Here is a 19,020-nt window from a genome sequence, read left to right on the forward strand (position 1 = left end):
CAGAGGTAGCTGGGCAACCATTAGAATTTCTTGAGGAGTGTGGAAACATGGTCTGAACATTTTTGAAGGAAAATGATTCAGACAGCAGCGTAGAGTATGGACTGGCGTGGAAAAAGACAGGAGGCAGGGAGGTCAACAAGGACAAAACCAAAATAGAGGCTGTGGCCCTTCTTGGAAATCAAATAAAAATCCTGAAATAGCAAAGTGCCCATTCACAACATGTGTAGAAACAGAAAAATCATAACAATGATAGTGGTATTTGTTAAGCGCTTACTTTGTGTCAAGGACTGTAGTAAGCACTGGGGTAGGTATAAGGTAGGTTGGACACAATCCCCACCCCACGTGGGGCTCACGGTTTAGACAGGAGGGAGAACAGTGCTTGGCACATAGTAATTGCATAACAAATACTATTATTATTATTAATAACAGATATTCAATCTCCATATTACAGCTGAAGAAACTGAGACAGAAAAGCTAAGCAACTTGCCTATGTAGCTCTTGCCCCATAGGTAAATGGCAGAGCAGGGATTAGAACCCAGGTTTTCTGATTCCCAAGATCATTCTCTTTCCACCAGTCTATGCTGCTTCCCTGCTAAATAAGTAGTACATAAACAATTTAGTTTTACCTCAGGAGGAAGTCCTCAGGGATGAATTTCTCCTTATTCTAGCAATTTCTGATGCCGCCTCCCTAGTGTCAGTGTGTGGGCCTAATTTGGGTGGTCTTCACTTCTGCACCCAAATACTGGTGAGGAATTAATTGCATCCTGTTTCATGGAATGACTGAAATATGTGACATTCTGAACTTGAAACTTCAGCAGGCTTCAGCAGCCTGCCAAATTGCAGAAGAAAAAAGAAATCCCCATAGCGGTCTTATCAAACACATATTATCATAAGGGAATGAGTTAATTAGGCATGCAAACTGAGCTGAAGAGCTTCAGGGATCTTTAAGTTTATGATCAAAAAGGACTTCCCTCATCTTCCAAAGGCATAGATTAGCAGCAGAAAGGCAGAGGCAGAACTGTTTCTTTAAACCTAATGTCCCTTTGGGCTCCAATACTGAATCGGTTGCATCCTAGAATGGATGGAGACAATCAGGGCACCGTACGCACCACAAAAGAAATTTTTGACTTCTAATAACATTATTTGTCAGAAGTAATGCTTGGAAACGTGGGGAGAGACCATCTGTTTTCTTTGGAAGGAACAGCGGCCCTCATAAATGTGCTTAAATCCACATAAAAGGACCAAGAACCTTTATGGATAGAAAGGAAAAGAGACAAATCATTTTCCAAATCTAATGCTCTGTTTCCCTTTTTCCCTCTTGCATGATCACTGAACTCAGTTTTCTGTCTGCATTGGGGTCTGTGTGTTGATCAAATGGTGTGATGCTATTGGCATTATTTTTATGATGAGTATAAATCCAATAAGAAGGAGCCTCAGTAGCATAAAGGCTAGCCCATGACATATATTTGGGCACAATGTGGATTTCTTTTTAAAGAATCCCACAGATATGTTTTAAAGTCTACCGGTCCAAATCCTACTTTCTCAGTGTGAAATTCTCAACTGTCCTTTGCAGTTTTATCACAATCACAGGGATGATATATTGAAGGTAGGGAAGATTAATAATCAGAAGAAATTGGCTGTGGCTTGTGTTTTCTACTTTTCTTAAAACTATTACTTGGCCTGCAGCCTGTGATATTTTTAGGCTCAGCCTCATCTCTTTCATTCCTTGGGCTAGTCCTGTGTTAATTTGTGCATCTAGGGTAACATACGCAGCCAAGTTGGAACAGGTCTGAAATAAGCCTCCCTCAACGATTTGGACCGAAAAGGGTAAAGGATGGAAAAATAACAGAACAGAAGCCTCACAGATACTCAGACTTAGATAAATGAAACCACAAAAAAATTAATGTAATGGCATCTCTGTTCCTCGTAATTATTCCACTAAGGTCCACCATTACTTCTTATTTGAGAACAGATAAATTGTTTATGGCCATTAATTGAGTGCTTTCTGTGTGCAGAGCACTGTAATATTTGGTTGCCATGAGTACAGTATAACAGAGTTGCTAGGCACGTTCTCTGCCCACAACAAGCTTACAGTCTAGAGAGGTAGACAGACATTCATGTAAATGAATAAATTACAGATATGAGAAGCAGCATGGCTCAGCGGAAAGAGCATGGGCTTTGGAGTCAGAGGTCATGGGTTCAAATCCCAGCTCCGGCAATTGTCAGCTGTGTGACTTTGGGTAAGTAACTTCCCTGCTCTGTGCCTCAGTTACCTCATCTGTAAAATGGGGATTAAGAAGGTGAGGCCCTGTGGGACAAGCTGATCACCTTGTAACCTCCCCAGCACTTAGAACAGTGCTTGGCATATAGTAAGCACTTAACAAATATCAACATTATTATTATTATTATTATTATTATATTCACATAAGTGATATTGGGCTGATGGACTGGGTGAATGAAGGGTCAAATCAAAGTGCAAGGGCTATGCAGAAGAGAGTGGGAGAGGATGAAATGAGAGCCTAGTCGGGAAGGCCTATTGGAATTGTGCCTTCAATAAAGAATTGAAGGTGGGGAGAGTGATAGGCTGTCAAATATGAAGAGGGAGGGCATTCCAGGCCAAAGGCAGGACTTGGGCAAGAGACCGGTGGTGAGATAAACAAGATTGAGGTACAGTGACAATAGAGGTGCGAAGTGTGAGAGCTGAGTTTAGTAGGAGAGTAGCAAGGTAAGGTAGGAGGGGCTGAGGTGATTGAGTGCTTTAAAGCCCATGGTTAGGTGTTTCTGTTCGATGTGGAGGTGTATGGGCGGTTCTCAAGTGGGGAAACATGGACTAAATGGTTTTGTAGAAAATTTATCCTGGCAGAAGAGTGAATGGTGGACTGCAGTGGAGAGAGACAGGAGGCAGAGAGGACAGCAAGGAGACTGATGCAGTAGCCAAAGCAGGATGGGATAAGTGCTTGGGTTAACATGGTAGCACTTTGGATGGATAGGAAAGGGCAGATTTACGTGGTATTATGAAGGTTGAAACAACAGAATTTGGTGACATTGATATGTGGGTTGAGTGACAGAGATAAGTCAAAAATAATGCCAAGATTGTAGTTTTGTGACGCAGGGAGGATGGAGGTGCTATCTTCAGTGACAGGAAAGTCAGGAGAAGGACAGCGTTTGGGTGGGAAGATAAGGAGCTCTGTTTTGGACATATCACGTTTGAGGTGTTGACAGGACATCCAAGTAGAGATATCCTGAAGGCAGGAGGAAATCCATGCCTGCAGAGTTGGAGAAAGACACAGCTCCTTGAAGTCATTTGTTTCACCTTATTGTCTAAGTAAGTTTTTCAGAACAATCTGACTCACCACTGAATAACTGTACTGGACAAGGCAGTGGAATTTAGGGGGCTTTCCAACTGACTTGTTCTAAACCTGAAAAGCAATCCTCAATGCACACCAGACGTGGAAGCAACCTGAATCAATACCCGCGGTTTAGTGAACAGATATTTATTGAATGCCCAAAGATACTGAGGTACTTCTGCTAAGACAATGAGTGTAGAACATTGCACTCGACATTTGAGAGAGCACAGCGTTCAAAAGATGGGTTTCTTCGAGGGGTCTGGAAAGCAGATTAGAGCTCCCCCATTTTCTGTTTTGTGGGTGGTGTGGATATGAAGCCCTGCATGACTTCTCTACACATTTCTGTTCAGAACCTGGTGACTGCAGTCCAAGCTGCCGGCTAGATCATTACAAAGTGAGCAAGTTTCCATTTGCCACCAACAGCAGAGCAAAGACTAACGCAGACACAGATGGGTTGGTGAAGATCCTGGGCAGGGATTGTCTCTATTTGTTGCTGAATTGTACTTCCAAAGCGCTTAGTAGAGTGTTCTGCACACACTAAGCCCTCAATAAATATGATCGAATGAATGTGATTTCCTACCACAACTACATAAAGTAGAGTGTTCTGCACACACTAAGCCCTCAATAAATATGATCGAATGAATGTGATTTCCTACCACAACTACATAAAGTCCCCAAGTTGTTAGATTGTGGGCAGAGAATATGTCTGTTTACTGTTACATTGTACTCTCCCAAGCACTTAGTACAGTGCTCTGCACACTGTAAGGGCTCGATAAGCACTTAGTACAGTGCTTTGCACACAGTAAGTGCTCAATAAATATGAATGAATGAATTAATGATGAATTCTTTTGAATGGATGAGTGAGGATACCCCACCATGCCCTCCCAAAGGGTGAATGGGGTACCCAATCTGGCGCAGTTTATATAATATGGCTTATCTCCCCACTTTTGTGCAAGCTGACGGCTTGGCCATTAGCTGGAAGGAAAGGAATTTAGGAATCATTACACAAAAGGGAAAAATGTGTTTGGAACCTTCCTGGACTCTTTTGGGGAACTAGGTTTTGAGACTCAAAGTTCTTTGGGACATCCTGCAGCTCCATCTTCTAGTACTCTTCCTGCCTTCACCACAGAATGCATTGAAGACTTTGGTTTAGGTTTGCTCGGCCTTGCATCTCTTCTGCTCTGCCATTCCACCATTTAGCGCCTGGGAGTCAGAAGGTCATGGATTCTAATCCCGGCTCTGCCCCTTGTCTGCTGTGTGACCCTGGGCAAGTCACTTAATTTCTCTGTGCCTCAGTGACCTCATCTGTAAAATGGGGATTGAGACTTTGAGCCCCACATGGGATAGGGACTGGGTTCAACCCGATATGCTTGTATCCACCCCAGTGCTTAGTACAGTGCCTGGCACATGGTAAGTGCTTAACAAATACCATAATTATTAATAATAATAATAATAATGGCATTTATTAAGCACTTACTATGTGCAAAGCACTGTTCTAAGCGCTGGGGAGGTTACAAGGTGATCAGGTTGTCCCACAGGGGACTCACAGTCTTCATCCCCATTTTACAGATGAGGGAACAGAGGCCCAGAGAAGTTAAGTGCCTTGCCCAAAGTCACACAGCTGACAAGTGGCGGAGCTGGGATTTGAACCCATGACCTCTGACTCCAAAGCCCGGGCTCTTTTCCACTGAGTAATGTGATTACTCTTCAATCACATTTATTGAGCACTTACTGTGTGCAGAGCACTGTTCTAGGCACTTGGAAGAGTACAATACTATAATTAACAGACACATTTCCTGTCCACAATGAGCTTATAGTCTACAGAGGAGGAGACAGACATCAATACAAATTAATAATTTACAGATCTGTACCTAAGTGCTGTGGGGGTGGCGGGGGGAAGAACAAAGAGAGCAAGCCATGGTGATCTAGAAGGGAGTTGGAGAAGAGGAAAGGGGGGCTAAGTCTGGAAAGGCCTCTTGGAGGAGATGTACCTTCAGTAAGGCTTTGATGGTGGAGAGTGTAATCATCTGTCAGTTTTGAGAAGCGAGGGCATTCCAGGCCAGAGGCAGGACTTGGGCTAGGGGTTGGTGGTGAGACAAGCAAGAAGAAGGCACAGATAGAAAGTTAGCACCAGAGGTGAAGTGTGTAGGCTGGATTGCAGAGGGAGGAAAGCGAGGTGAGGTAGGAGGGGCTAAGGTGGTAGAGTGCTTAAAACCACTGGTGAGGAGTTTTTGTTTGCTGCTCAGGTTGATGGGCAACCACTGGAGTATTTTGAGGAGCGAGGTGACATGTCCTGAATGTTTTTATAGAAAAAGGATCTGGGCAGCAGAGTGAAGTATGGGCTGGAGTGGGAAGAGACAGGAAGTTGGGAGGACAACAAGGAGGCTATGTTGGGGGGAATGGATGAATGATTGTATTAATATGGATGGAGAGGAAAGGTGGGATTTTAGTGATGCTTTGAAGGTGGAGCCGACAGCATTCAGTGATGGATTGAATATGTGGAGAGAGGAGTCAATGCCTGTAATGCCAAGGTTAGGGTTTGTGAGACGGGAAGGATGGTGCTGCCATCTACAGTGATGAGAAAGCCAGGGGAAGGTCAGGGTTTTGGGTGGGAAGATAAGGAGCTCTGTTTTGGACATGTTAAGTTAGAGGTGACGAGCGGACATTCAAGTAGATATGTCTTGGAGGCAACGGGAGATGTGAGACTTGAGAGAGAGAGAGGGATCAGGCTGGAGATGTAGATTTGGGTATCATCTACGCAGAGGTGGTAGTTGAAGCCATGGAAGTATTGAGTTCTCCAAGGGAGTGGGTGTAGATGGAGAATAGAAGGGGACCCAGAACTGAACCTTGAGGGACCCTCACAGTTAGGGGTTGGGAAACGGAGGAGGAGCCCGCGAAGGAGACTGAGAATGAACAGCCAGGGAGATAAGAGAACCAGGCGAGGACAGAGTCAGTGAAGCCAAGGTTGAATAATGTTTCCGGGAGAAGGGGGTGGTCCACAGTGTAGAAGGCAGCCGAGAGGTTGAGGAAAATTGGGATGCAGTAGAGGCCATTGGATTTGGTGAGAAAGATCATTGGTGACCTTTGAGAGGGTGGTTTCTGTGGGGTGAAGGGGACAGGAACCAGAATGGAGGGAGTCAAGGAGACAATTGGAGGAGAGAAATTTGAGGCAGTGGGTGTAGATAACTTCCTCAAGGAGTGAGATGGGGCGATAAATGGAGGGAGGCTTGGGGTCAAGGGAGGGGCTTTTTTTAGGATAGAGGAGACATGGTCATATTTTAATGCAGTAGGGAGGAATCCATTGGAGAGTGAACAGTTGAAGATGGTTGATGGGGGCGAAGAAGGGTTTCAATAAGGTGCGAAGGAATGGGGTCAGATGCACAGGTGGAGGGGATGACTTGATGCCTTTATCTCATTGGGTCGTGGAAAATTGGTATGTCTTGTACATTAATAATAATAATAACACTTATTAAGCACTTACTATGTGCAAAACTGTTCTAAGCGCTGGGGAGGTTACAAGATGATCATGTTGTCCCACGGGGGGCTCGTGGTCTTAATCCCCATTTTACAGATGAGGGAACCGAGGCCCAGAGAAGTTAAGGGACTTGCCCAAAGTCACACATCTGATAACTGTCAGAGCCGGGATTTGAACCCATGACCTCTGACTCCAAAGCCCGTGCTCTTTCCACTGAGCCATGCTGCTTTTCTGCTTCTAACCATTCTCACCATTGCTATCATGTGGCCCATGCCAATCACATATAGCTCAATGATTTCTTTTCCTCTCTTTAGAATCAGGATTATCTTTAATGATAATTACAGGAATGAGGTAATATAATATAGCTTTAAAACATCAGCTTTTAAGCACTCAGCCACCTTGCCCCCTCCTACCTCCAGCACAGCACTTATAAGTGCCACACAGCAATCATGTATACGTGCATATATCTACAATTCTATTTTTGTACAGTGATGCCTGTTTACTTGTATTGATGTCTCTCTCTCCCCCTCTAGACTGAGCCTTTTATGGGCAGGGATGGTCCGTCTTTATTGCTGTATTGTACTTTCCAAATGCTTAGTACAGTGCTCTGCACACAGTAAGCACTCAATAAATACGATTGAATAAATAAATGAGGTGGGTTCTGGGTCAGGGGGAGGTGAAGCCAGCATGTCTTAGAGGATAGAGCATGGGCCTGGAGGTCATAGGACCTGGGTTCTAATCCCAGTTCTGCCATATATCTGCCGTGTGACCTTGAACAAGTCACTTCACTTCTCTGGACCTCAGTTACCTTATCTGTAAAATAGGGATTATGACTGTGACCCCCATGTGAGACAGGGACTAAATAGGAGTCTAAGTATAGTCGAAATAGGAGGGAGTAATAATAATAGTAATGATGACATTTATTAAGCGCTTACTATGTGCAAAGCACTGTTCTAAGTGCTGGGGAGGTTACAAGGTGATCAGGTTGTCCCACAGAAGGCTCACAGTCTTAATCCCCATTTTACAGTTGAGGTAACTGAGGCACAGAGAAGTTAAGTAACTTGCCCAAAGTCACACAGCTGACAGTTGGCTGACCCGGGATTTGAACCCATGACCTCTGACTCCAAAGTTCAGGCTCTTTCCACTGAGCCATGCTGCTTCTTTGAGTAGGATTTAATCCCCATTTATCAATTGAGGAAATGGAGGCACAGAGAAGTTAAGTGACTTGCCCAAGGTCAGACAGCAAACAATTGGAAGAGAAGGGGTTAGAACCCAGGTCCTCTGATTACCAAGTCCGTGTTATTTCCACTAAGACATGCTGCTTCTCTCATTCTTCTGCTAGATTGCAAGTAGCTTCAGGATAGGGATCATATCTACTTTAGTAAAGTGTTTCCGATGAAGGCTCATCAAAGTATTTGTTATAAATAATGATACCAATAATAATAGTAACAATAATGGTAGAAGTGTCCTAAATAAATGGGGCACAGAGATAACACTTTAAGCAGTGAAGAGAAGCAGCATGGCTTAGTGGAAAGAGCACAGGCTTAGGAGTCAGAGGTCATGGATTCTAATCCCAGCTCTGCCACTTGTCAGCTGGTGACTTTGGGAAAGTCATTTAACTTTTCTGGGCCTCAGTGATCTCATCTGTAAAATGGGGATTAAGGCTGTGAGCTCCACGTGAGACAACCTGATTACCTTGCATCTACCCCAGTGCTTAGAACACTGCTGGGCACAAAGTAAGCACTTAACAAATACCATTATTATTATTATTATTAGTTGTAGTAGTAGTAGTACAGCGTGGCTCAGTGGAAAAAACACGGGCTTTGGAGTCAGAGGTCATGGGTTCAAATCCTGACTCCGGCAATTGTCAGCTGTGTGACTTTGGGCAAGTCACTTAACTTCTCTGTGCCTCAGTTCCCTCATCTGTAAAATGGGGATGAAGACTGTGAGCCCCACATGGGACAACCTGATCACCTTGTATCCCCCCAGTGCTTAGAACAGTGCTTGGCACATAGTAAGCACTTAACAAATACCATCATTATTATTTTTAAGGATAGGGTAAAATACAGACTCAGACAATGTGATCATAGGTGAACTTTAGGAGGCAACTCCAGTGTTCAAATCAATTTGGCACACTGCTAACAGGTCAGTAATTATAATTGTAGTATTTAAGTTCTTACTTTGTGCCAAGCCCTGGGGTAGACACAGGCTAATCAAGATGGGCCCAGTCCCTGTCTTAAATAAGGCTCACAATCTAAGTAGGATGGAGAACAGGTATTTACATTCCCATTTTACAGATGAGGAAATTGAGACAGAAAGAAGCCCAAGTCACCCAGCAGGCAAATGGCAGATCCAGAATTAGAACTCAGTTCCTCTGTTTCCCAGACCAGCGGTCTTTCCACTAGGCAAAGCTGCTTCTGACCCGTTAAATAAGAGCCCGGGCTTGGGAGTCAGAGGTCATGGGTTCTAATCCCGGATCCACCACTTGTCAGCTGTGTGACCTTGGGCAAGTCACTTAGCTTCTCTAGGCCTCAGTTACCTCATCTGTAAAATGGGGATCAAGACTGTGAGCCCCAAATGGGACAACCTGATTACCTTGTATGTACCCCAGTGCTTAGAACAGTGCTTGGCACATAGTAAGTGCTTAACAAATACTGTAATTATTATAGAGAAGCAGCATGGTTCAGTGGAAAGAGCACAGGTTTGGGAGTCAGAGGTCATGGGTTCAAGTTCCAGCTCCGCCAACTGTTAGCTGGGTGACTTTGGGCAAGTCACTTAGCTTCTCTGTGCCTCAGTTACCTTATCTGTAAAATGGGAATGAAGACTGTGAGCCCCCCGTAGGACAACCTGATCACCCTGTAACCTCCCCAGTGCTTAGAGCAGTGCTTTACACATAGTAAGCGATTAATAAATGCCATTATTATTATTATCATTGATCTCTGCCAAGCTTGTGCTGTTTGTTACTCATCATGCCTGGCGTCATTTCCATTGCTCCCTTTTGATGTCACAGTCTTCCTGAGAACCATCTGTTCTAAGACCGTCACCTCACTCTTGATCACTGAACCTCCAGGCTGATATGTCTTTGGCTGCTATAGAAACCTGGACAGGATCAGAGGCTGTGCTGTGACCAGTCTTTCCCTCAAATAAAAAAGAAAATGGGATATCTCAATTTGCCACGAAATAACAGCATTAATCAGTCCTTTGAATTGTTTATTGGTGAGGTATTTTCATGGTGTGTCTCCATATGTTGCCAATTTGTACTTCCCAAGCGCTTAGTACAGCGATCTGCACATGGTAAGCACTCAGTAAATACGATTGATGATGATGATGGTGATGATGGTGAAAAGGATGCTATAACCGTCTTTCTGTTAATTCAAAAAGCAATCACTTAATGAACTCCCCAAACATGAAAATTACTTTGTCCCATACAGTGTAATTAAAATGAGAACTATGTCCAATCTGCTCAAATTTTATTTATTCCAGTACTTATTAGTAATAATAATGATAATGATGGTATGTGTTAAGCGCTTATTATGTGCCAATCACCGTTCTAAGAGTTGGGGTAGATACAAAGTGATCAGCTCGTCCCACATGGGGCTCACAGTCTTAATCCCCGTTTTACAGATGAAGTAACTGAGACACAGAGAAGTTAGGTGACTTGCCCAAAGTCACACAGTTGATAAGTGGCAGAGCTGGGATTAGAACTCATGACCTCTGTCTCCCAAGCCCGTGCTCTTTCCACTAAACCATGCTGCTTTTCGTACTTGTGCTTGACAGGTACTAAGTACACAACAACTGCCACTATTATTACTGTCATTATCATCATCATCTAAGCATTATTTATTTGGTTTATAAGTACCAATAAAATGATCAAAACGTTTCTTGGAAAAAAAAACAATTTTAATTCCTAAGGATGCTATAAAACCATAATTTAGGAATATAATAATGATCGTTAGGAAGAAGTTGTTCCCTGACATTGGAAAGCAGCATGGCCTAGTTGAAAGAACACAGGCCTGGGGGTCAGAGGACCTGGTTTCTAATTCAAGCTCTTCCACTTGCTTGCCGTGTGACCTTGGGAAAGTCACTTAACTTCTCTGTGCCTCAGTTTCCTCATCTATAAAATGGGAATTCAATACCTGTTCTGTCTCCTTCTTAGACTATGAGCCTCATTTTGGACAGGAACTCTTGTATCTACCGAGCATTTAGAACAGTGCTTGGCACATAGTAAGCACTTAACAAATGCCATCATTAGTAATATTTTCTCCCCATGAATCACCACTAAGCAGTAAACTAGTGGAGTTAATTAAAATTATCTCCATTCAAAGATACCTGCCCAAGATTAGTCCAAGGCAATATTACAGTTGATAAGTGTAGAAAATACATGACAAGTAGTATTCTTTGCAGTTCATAACAGAATATAAAATATACCACTTACTCTCACTAATTGCTAATAAATTAATAGGAAACATAAGCCCATGAGGTATTAATTATACAATCGGCCAGTGGTAGTTACTGAGAACCTACTCTGAGCAGAGCTGTATGCTAGATATTTGGGAGAATAGCATGAATCACATTTATTGAGTGCTGTGTGCAGAGCGCTGTACTAAGTGCTGGGGAGAGTACACCCTAACAATATAACAGACACATTCCCTCCCTGCAGTGAGCTTGCAGTATAGTAGATTTAGTAATCATAATGAAAATAAGAATAATTGTGGTATTTGTTAAGTGCTTACTAAGTTCCAAGCATAGTATTAAGGGTTGAAGTGGATACAAGGTAATTAATTTGGATATTGTCCCTATTCTGTATGGGATTCAAAGCTTATTTAATGGGGAAGAGGCACAGGTATTGAATCTCCATTTTACAGATGAGGAAACTGAGGCAAAGAGGGAGTTGCCCAAAGTCTCACAGCAGGTAATCGGGGGAGCCAAGTTTAGAACTCAGCTCGTCCTGTACTTTTTCCACTAAACCCTGCTGCTTTGCCTTCTAGGAGTTTCGAATTTAGTGGATTATACGCTATCCGTATCCTTTATCCTTCTACTTCCGCAGTTACTTTACAGTAACATTAGAGAGGCCTATTAATCGAACTTTAATTACTAAATCACCCATTGGATCCTTTGGGACTCTTAGAAGAATTAAGATGAAGAGTTGACCTCAGTCTCGTTGCGGATACAGGAGCAAAATTTGAAACACACTAAGACATAATGGGAAAACTCAGATTTGTTCAAAACACTTGAAGAATACACCAATGTATTAGAAAAGTAACATCCATTTAATTATCAGAATTATCAGTTATGCAGTCTGCGTCTCCAATGCCTCCAACTCTTTTTCATCACATTGTAGAAGCCAGGGGGAGTGATTTTAGTCAGTGTATAGCTATGGGTAATTCAGAAATAGGTGAACCAGGGCACAAAGCTGGGGGATGAAAATGTAGTAGCGCTGTCACTAGCACCCTGGACCTCTAAGATAACTTGCTCCCTCTCTTCTTCTCTCCCTCCCTCCTCTCTTCAACTTCTCACTTTTTGCTGGCTTCTTCTTCTAAGGCTTCAAACATTCCCAAGTCTCACCTATATAGTGAGTAAGGACTCGGGGCCCCGGGCCCGGGAGGGAAAGGCAGCTTCCCGAGGTCCGGCCAAACTGGCCGTCAGGCTCTCCGACCACATCTTGCGCCCAGCGCTCATTACGCTGCCTCACACACTGCCTCAGTACGGTGCCTCACAGCCCCTGTATATATGTATATATGTTTGTACATATTTATCACTCTGTTTATTTATGTATTTATTTTACTCGTACATATTCTATTTATTTTATTTCGTTAATATGTTTTGTTTTGTTGTCTGTCTCCCCCTTGTAGACTGTGAGCCCGCTGTTGGGTAGGGACCGTCTCTATGTTGCCAACTTGTACTTCCCAAGTGCTTAGTACAGTGCTCTGCACACAGTAAGCGCTCAGTAAATACGATTGAATGAATGAATGAATTACTCTATTTATTTGTTTTACTTGTACATATTTATTCTATTTATTTTGTTTTGTTAATATGTTTTGTTTTGTTGTCCGTCTCCCCCTTCTAGACTGTGAGCCCGCTGTTGGGTAGGGACCATCTCTAGATGTTGCCAACTTGTACTTCCCAAGCGCTTAGTACAGTGCTCTACACACAGTAAGCACTCAATAAATATGATTGAGTGAATGAATAACAGGGATTGTGTCCAATCTGAATTGCTTGTATCCACCCCAGTGCTTAGTACAGTGCCTGTTATGTAGAAAGCACTTAACAAACACCACAATTATTATTACTCTACATGCAATAAGCGCTCAATAAATGCCACAGATTAATTTATTGATTTGAAGATGGCTGTTCTGAGAGTGAGGGCTAATTCTCAAGGGTAAGGAAGACTGCAAATCAGGACACACTCTGCAACCTTGGCTAGTTAAGGTGGTCTTTGGTCACACTAGTTTGTGTCCTACTTGCTGTGCTGTTGCTGTTTTAAAATCTACCTCTTGTTAAGTCTTCCCCATGCCTGTGCTTCATGCCACATGGCAGCCTGGTCTTCCTACCACTCTTGTCTCTCAGCCGATCATTTCTACCGCCCTTGTCACTCTGCAGATCACAGCTAAACCATGCAGCTTGAAATTGTGATTCTATGTGTTTAAATATCTGTTCTTCTCTTATTTGCACAAACCCTGTAATCTATCCTTGTAGGGCTCATAATCTCTTATTGTGTGTGCTGTGTGACCTTAGGCAAGTCATTTCACTTCTCTGGGCCTCAGTTATTCATCTGTAAAATTGAGGATTGAGACTGCGAGTCCCATGTGGGACAGGGACTGTGTCCAACCCAACTTGCTTATATCCACCCCAGTGCTTAGTACAGTGCCTGGCACACAATAAGTGCTTAAGAAATACCATTATTGTTATTATTATTATCCTAATTATTATCATTCAAATGACATACTCAGTGAAGCTGGATGAGTGAAAGTATTGCCGGTGGGCTGATCGAACCTAGTTGTAGTTGATCCTGTCTTGCCTTTTGATGCTCACTATGGCTCTTGGCGATACTATCACTGGATGTGATGAAAGGAGAAGCAGCGTGGCTCAGTGTAAAGAGCACTGGCTTTGGAGTCAGAGGTCATGGGTTCGTATCCCTCTCTGCCAACTGTCAGCTGTGTGACTTTGGGCAAGTCACTTAACTTCTCTGTGCCTCAGTTACCTCATCTGTAAAATGGGGATTAAAACTGTGAGCCCCCCATGGGACAACCACCTGATCACCTTGTAACCTCCGCAGTGCTTAGAACAGTTCTTTGCACATAGTAAGCGCTTAACTGATGCCATTATTATTATTATTATGAATCTTACAACCATTTAGAAGAGCAATCAATCAACCAATCAGCCAGTGGTATGGATTGAGCACTTACTGTGTGCAGAGCGCAGAGAGAAGTGGTGTGGCCTAGTGGAAAGAGCAATGGGCCTGGGAGTTAGAGGACCTGGATTCTAATGCCAGCTCTGCCACATGTCTGCTGTGTGACCTTGGGCAAGTCACTCAACTTCTCTGCGCCTGTTACCTCATCTGTAAAATGGTGGTTAAAGCTGTGGTCCCCATGTGGGACATGGACTGTGTCCAACCTGAGTAGCTTATATCTACTCCAGCACTTAGTATAGTGCCTTAACAAATATTATAAACAAACAAACACTACACTCAGCACTTGAGAGAGTACAATACACCTTGGTACAAATATTCCTTGCCCACAAGGCACTTACATTCTAGAGGGTGAGCCTGATATTAATATAAATTGTGGATATTTACATAACTAATGCGGGGCTGAGGGTAGGGTGAATATCAAGTGCTTGAAAGGTACAGGTCCAATTGCAGGAGTGGCTCAGAAGGAAAAGGGAGTAGGGGAAAAGAGGGCTGAATTGGGGAAGACCTCTTAGAGGAGATGTGATGGTCTGTTATATATGGAGGGGAAAGTTGATTCAGGTCAAAAGGAGGAAAGGTAGGAGGGGCCAAGCTAATTCATGGCTTTAAAGCTGATGGTAAGTAGTTCGTGTTTGTTGTGGGGTTGAATAAGCAACCACTGGAGGATCTTAAAAAGTGGGAAGACATGGACTGAATGGTTTTGTAGAAAAATGATCCAGGCAGCAGTGTGAAGTGAGGACTGGAGTGGGGAGAGACAGGATGCAAAGAGGTCAGCGAGGAGGCTGATGCAGTAGTCAAGGCAGGATAGGATAAGTGCATGGATCAGTTATAGTATCAGTTTGAAGAGGGGTGGACAGATTTTAGTGATGTTGTGAAGGTTTAACTGACAGGATTTGGTGACAGATTGAATATGTGGGTTGCCTGAGAGAGATCATAAACTTCTACATCTTTGAAACACTCTGTTGTTGTCATATGGCTCCTTCACATAGTGCTTTACTTCTTTGTCTATGCTGTCCCTGAGTAATGAACTACTAAAATGCAAGGCTTCAGGGACGGCATTCAGCTGAAGCAAAATCTTTGGTTGTAGGTAGAATTTTCCTGGTTGCAGTCTTGGAGATGCGCTTTCTATGCCTTCTTCCAGGCGATAGCATTAAGGTTCTTTGAGAAGCAGATTACATTCACCCGCATGACTTGTTCCAGGACCACCCAGGCATGGTAGTTGATTTTGGTCCCTCCATTCATTTCGTGGTGTCTACTGGGCCACCTCTCAGCATGACAACTGGAGGGTTCCCAGTACTTTACTAGTCTTGACTATGGGAGGGAGAGTCAAGCAGAGACATACCCATTCCATTCCTAGCATGGGCAGCTGTTAGCAAGTGGAAGGCAATCTGCTACAGGTCAAAACTCACCTGTGCTGGGCAGCAGTGACATGAGAGAGAGTTGAGGATGCAGACTTGAGTTTACTGTGCCGAAGGAGGCAATGGTAAACCACTTCTGGATTTTTACCAAGAAAACCCTTTGGATGCACCTACCAGAATGATTGCCCATGGAAGTGGGGCATTCTGGAAGAGATGTGTTCATGGAGTCGCTATGGGTCGGAGACAACTTGACAGCATAAGATAGAAAATCTACTGGGTGTGTATTCTGTGCAGAGCACTGTAATAGGAGTTGCAGTACTACTACTACTAATAATAATAATGATGGTATTTGTTAAGCGCTTACTATGTGCAAAGCACTGTTCAAAGTGCTGGGGAGGTTACAAGGTTGTCATCAGGTTGTCCCATGGGAGGCTCACAGTCTTAATCCCCATTTTACAAATGAGGGAACTGAGGCACAGAGAAGTTAAGTGACTTGCCCATCTTAATCCCCATTTTACAGATGAGAGAACTGAGGCACAGAGAAGTTAAGTGACTTGCCCATCGTCACACAGCTGACAGTTGGCAGAGTTGGGATTTGAACCCATGAACTCTGACTCCAAAGCCCAGGCTCTTTCCAATGAGCTATGCTGCTTCTCATAGGAATGCAACACGCTACAGAAATTTCACCAGTCTTCATTTGTTCCAGTGGGCTAACATAAGTGTGATTTACTGTCATTCTGTCAAAAAGGGGATTTTTTTTGTGGTATTTGTTAAGTGCTTACCATGTGTCAAACACAGTTCTAAGCACTGGGGTAGGTACAAATGAATTAGGTTGGACACAGTTCCTATCCGGAATGGGGCTCACAGTCTTAAGTCAGAGGGACAACAGATATTTGATCCCCATTTTACAATTGAGGGAACTGAGGCGCAGAGAAGTTAAGTGACTTTCCCAAGGTCATGCAGCGAACAGCTGACACAAGAGTCCTGGTTAGAACCCAGGTCCTCTGAGTCCCATGCTCCTTTCACAAGGCCATGCTGCGTATTACATAGCAGATGTGAGTGGAAGCCACTGTGAATTGAAAGACAGAGCACAAGATAATTATGAATCTTATTACATGCTCCCTAATCTCATTTAAGTAACCTAATTTTTAAATTATTCTGAAATTCAGCATGCTATTTTCATTTCTTGAATGAAAATATTCACTTATTAACAGCCTCTTTTCCTCTACGTTCTTTCTTTTCCTCAAATGATGTCTTTATTCCCACGAAGATCCTAATGGGTCCAGTTTTAATAGGCCACTTGAAGCTGAAGATAATAAGAGTCCTTCACAGAATCTTGGAGTGTGGTAACTGAACCTTAGAAATACAGTGATTATTCCTCCTGTCCATAGGGAGAGCTGGTTTGTCAGGGCTAAAGAGGGGACTTGAGAGAAATCCAGGACTCCCTTAGACATCCCCAAGTGTTCAGAACTCTTCCCCAGAACAAATTTAACTTTTAAAGTATAGGAAATGAAAGAGAAAGACAAATCAAAAGCAGATTACAGTACATCCCGGAATACCAAATATTTTATAAGCCTCTTGACTCTGATGACTTCTAAGGTTTCTTAAATAGCTCAACAAAGTTGCAGCAGGCTAGAAAGTCCCGATTCATAGAATGTGGGGGCTGCATTCTTGATTCATTCAATCGTATTTATTGAGTGCTTACTGTGTGCAGAGCACGGTACTGAACCCCATGTTAAGGAAAATCTATGTTATTGTACTCATAACATATGTATGTGCATAAGCATTCTTCCAACATCACAACACAGTCTATCCAGATAGATTCACATTGTTGTAAGAATGTCCCTAGTTCCCCAAAAGTGTTCCATCCAAAACACATAGGAAAAGAGAGAGAGAGAAAGAGAGAGAGAATTTAAGAATACTACCCACCTTGATTACCTCTCATTCCCAAATGATTCCCTAGGTAAATTTTTCAAAATTCCCCTCATTCTCTGACCATCCCAATGGATGTCTGAACATCGTCAATGACACAAACACTGCTGTCGATCCCATGCTAGAACAACTGCTAACAGAAATTAAGAATGGTGTTTTGTGGGGTCTTTTTGATGGTATTTATTAAGCACTTACTATGTGCAAAGCACTGTTCTATGCACTGGGGGATACAAGGTGATCAGGTTGTCCCACGTGGGGCTCAAAGTCTTAATCCCCCTTTTACAGATGAGGTAACTGAGGCCCAGAGAAGTTAAGTGACTTGCTCAAAGTCACACAGCTGACAGTTGGTGGAGCCGGGATTTGAACCCATGACCTCTCACTCCAAAGCCCGGGCTCTTTCCACTGAGCCACACGTTGTTCATGGCAAAGAGGCATAACCACTCCCACAACATTAAGACAGAATGTGAAATATAAAAAGCTCAGCAAACAGGGTTTAGGTAAATTCCATAACTACTGCTTAAGATTTCTCAGCATATAATTGCTTCTACCATGACAGTCCCTGAAAATGGCAGTGTGCTTACTTTTCAACAGTGGTATTTATTGAGTGCTTACTGTGTGTAGAGCACTGCACAAAGTGCTTGGGAGAGTACAACTGTAACTCTCGGGGGATCACTTTATCATTTTCCATGGAACTATCTATATTAATTATTTTCAGTGACAGTTCAATTTCACACCTAGAGTTCAGAATTAACATTTTTTTGGTATTAAGTGAAACAAACAGTCTGAGCAAGTCCAGGGCCTGTGATTTTCTCACCACATATATTCTGGTATTTTCATCTTTTCCAAGTGTTAGTTTCAGGCCGAAAGAAATGTACGAACAAAAAACATTCCCTTGGTAGAGATTTGAAAGCATTGGATTCAGAGGCAGAATCATATAGGTGGGACTGTTCTCTGGAAGCAGAGTAGGATAAGCAAAGAGTCAGAAATTCGATCAAGCCTATAGAGCCCTATTGAGTGAAGATTATCTAAATCCTCTCATCACATCTTCTTACTGCATTAAGGTACCACTACACTTCATTGGCTTGTCTGTAAAAGTCCAACTCCGAGACAGTTAAGATGCCACCACAGAGAAGTTCAATAAGAATGGACTAATAAGATAGTCTACTGGTTGATTTTAATTCAGGAGTTGGAGGTAGCAGCTGTGGGAGACCATCGGGTTTCTGTGGCACCGTAGATCTTGACAGAAGCTCAGATCCCTAATATGTCAGTCCTGTTCATTTGTCAACATCAAGGCAAGATGGAGTCTTGTGGAATTAAGCAGATTCCAAGGCTAAAAATAAAGTCTGACATTTCTTGCATGCACTTGACGAGTCTACACAAAATTTATATCGGTATTCTGTCCAGCTAAGAGAGGATGTACGTCTCTAACAGGGGATGAGTTTTTACTTGGATCCAGATTTAAGCATCGGTTGCCATGGCATCTTCAAAAACATTAAGCAG

At 43.0% G+C, this 19,020-nt stretch overlaps 1 protein-coding gene and 1 non-coding gene across 5 annotated transcripts in view; both read left to right on the forward strand.

The window, feature by feature from the left end:
* TMEM117 (transmembrane protein 117) overlaps positions 1-19,020 on the forward strand; it is a 603,664-nt gene that overhangs the window by 324,438 nt on the left and 260,206 nt on the right. The gene's annotated exons all lie outside the window — the stretch shown is intronic.
* LOC119924634 lies at positions 15,492-15,629 on the forward strand. Its single transcript, XR_005449336.1, has one exon. It is a non-coding gene; the product is annotated as a small nucleolar RNA SNORA7 (small nucleolar RNA).

This window comes from Tachyglossus aculeatus, chromosome 2, assembly GCF_015852505.1.
Source record: "Tachyglossus aculeatus isolate mTacAcu1 chromosome 2, mTacAcu1.pri, whole genome shotgun sequence".
NCBI classification, from domain to species: domain Eukaryota; kingdom Metazoa; phylum Chordata; class Mammalia; order Monotremata; family Tachyglossidae; genus Tachyglossus; species Tachyglossus aculeatus.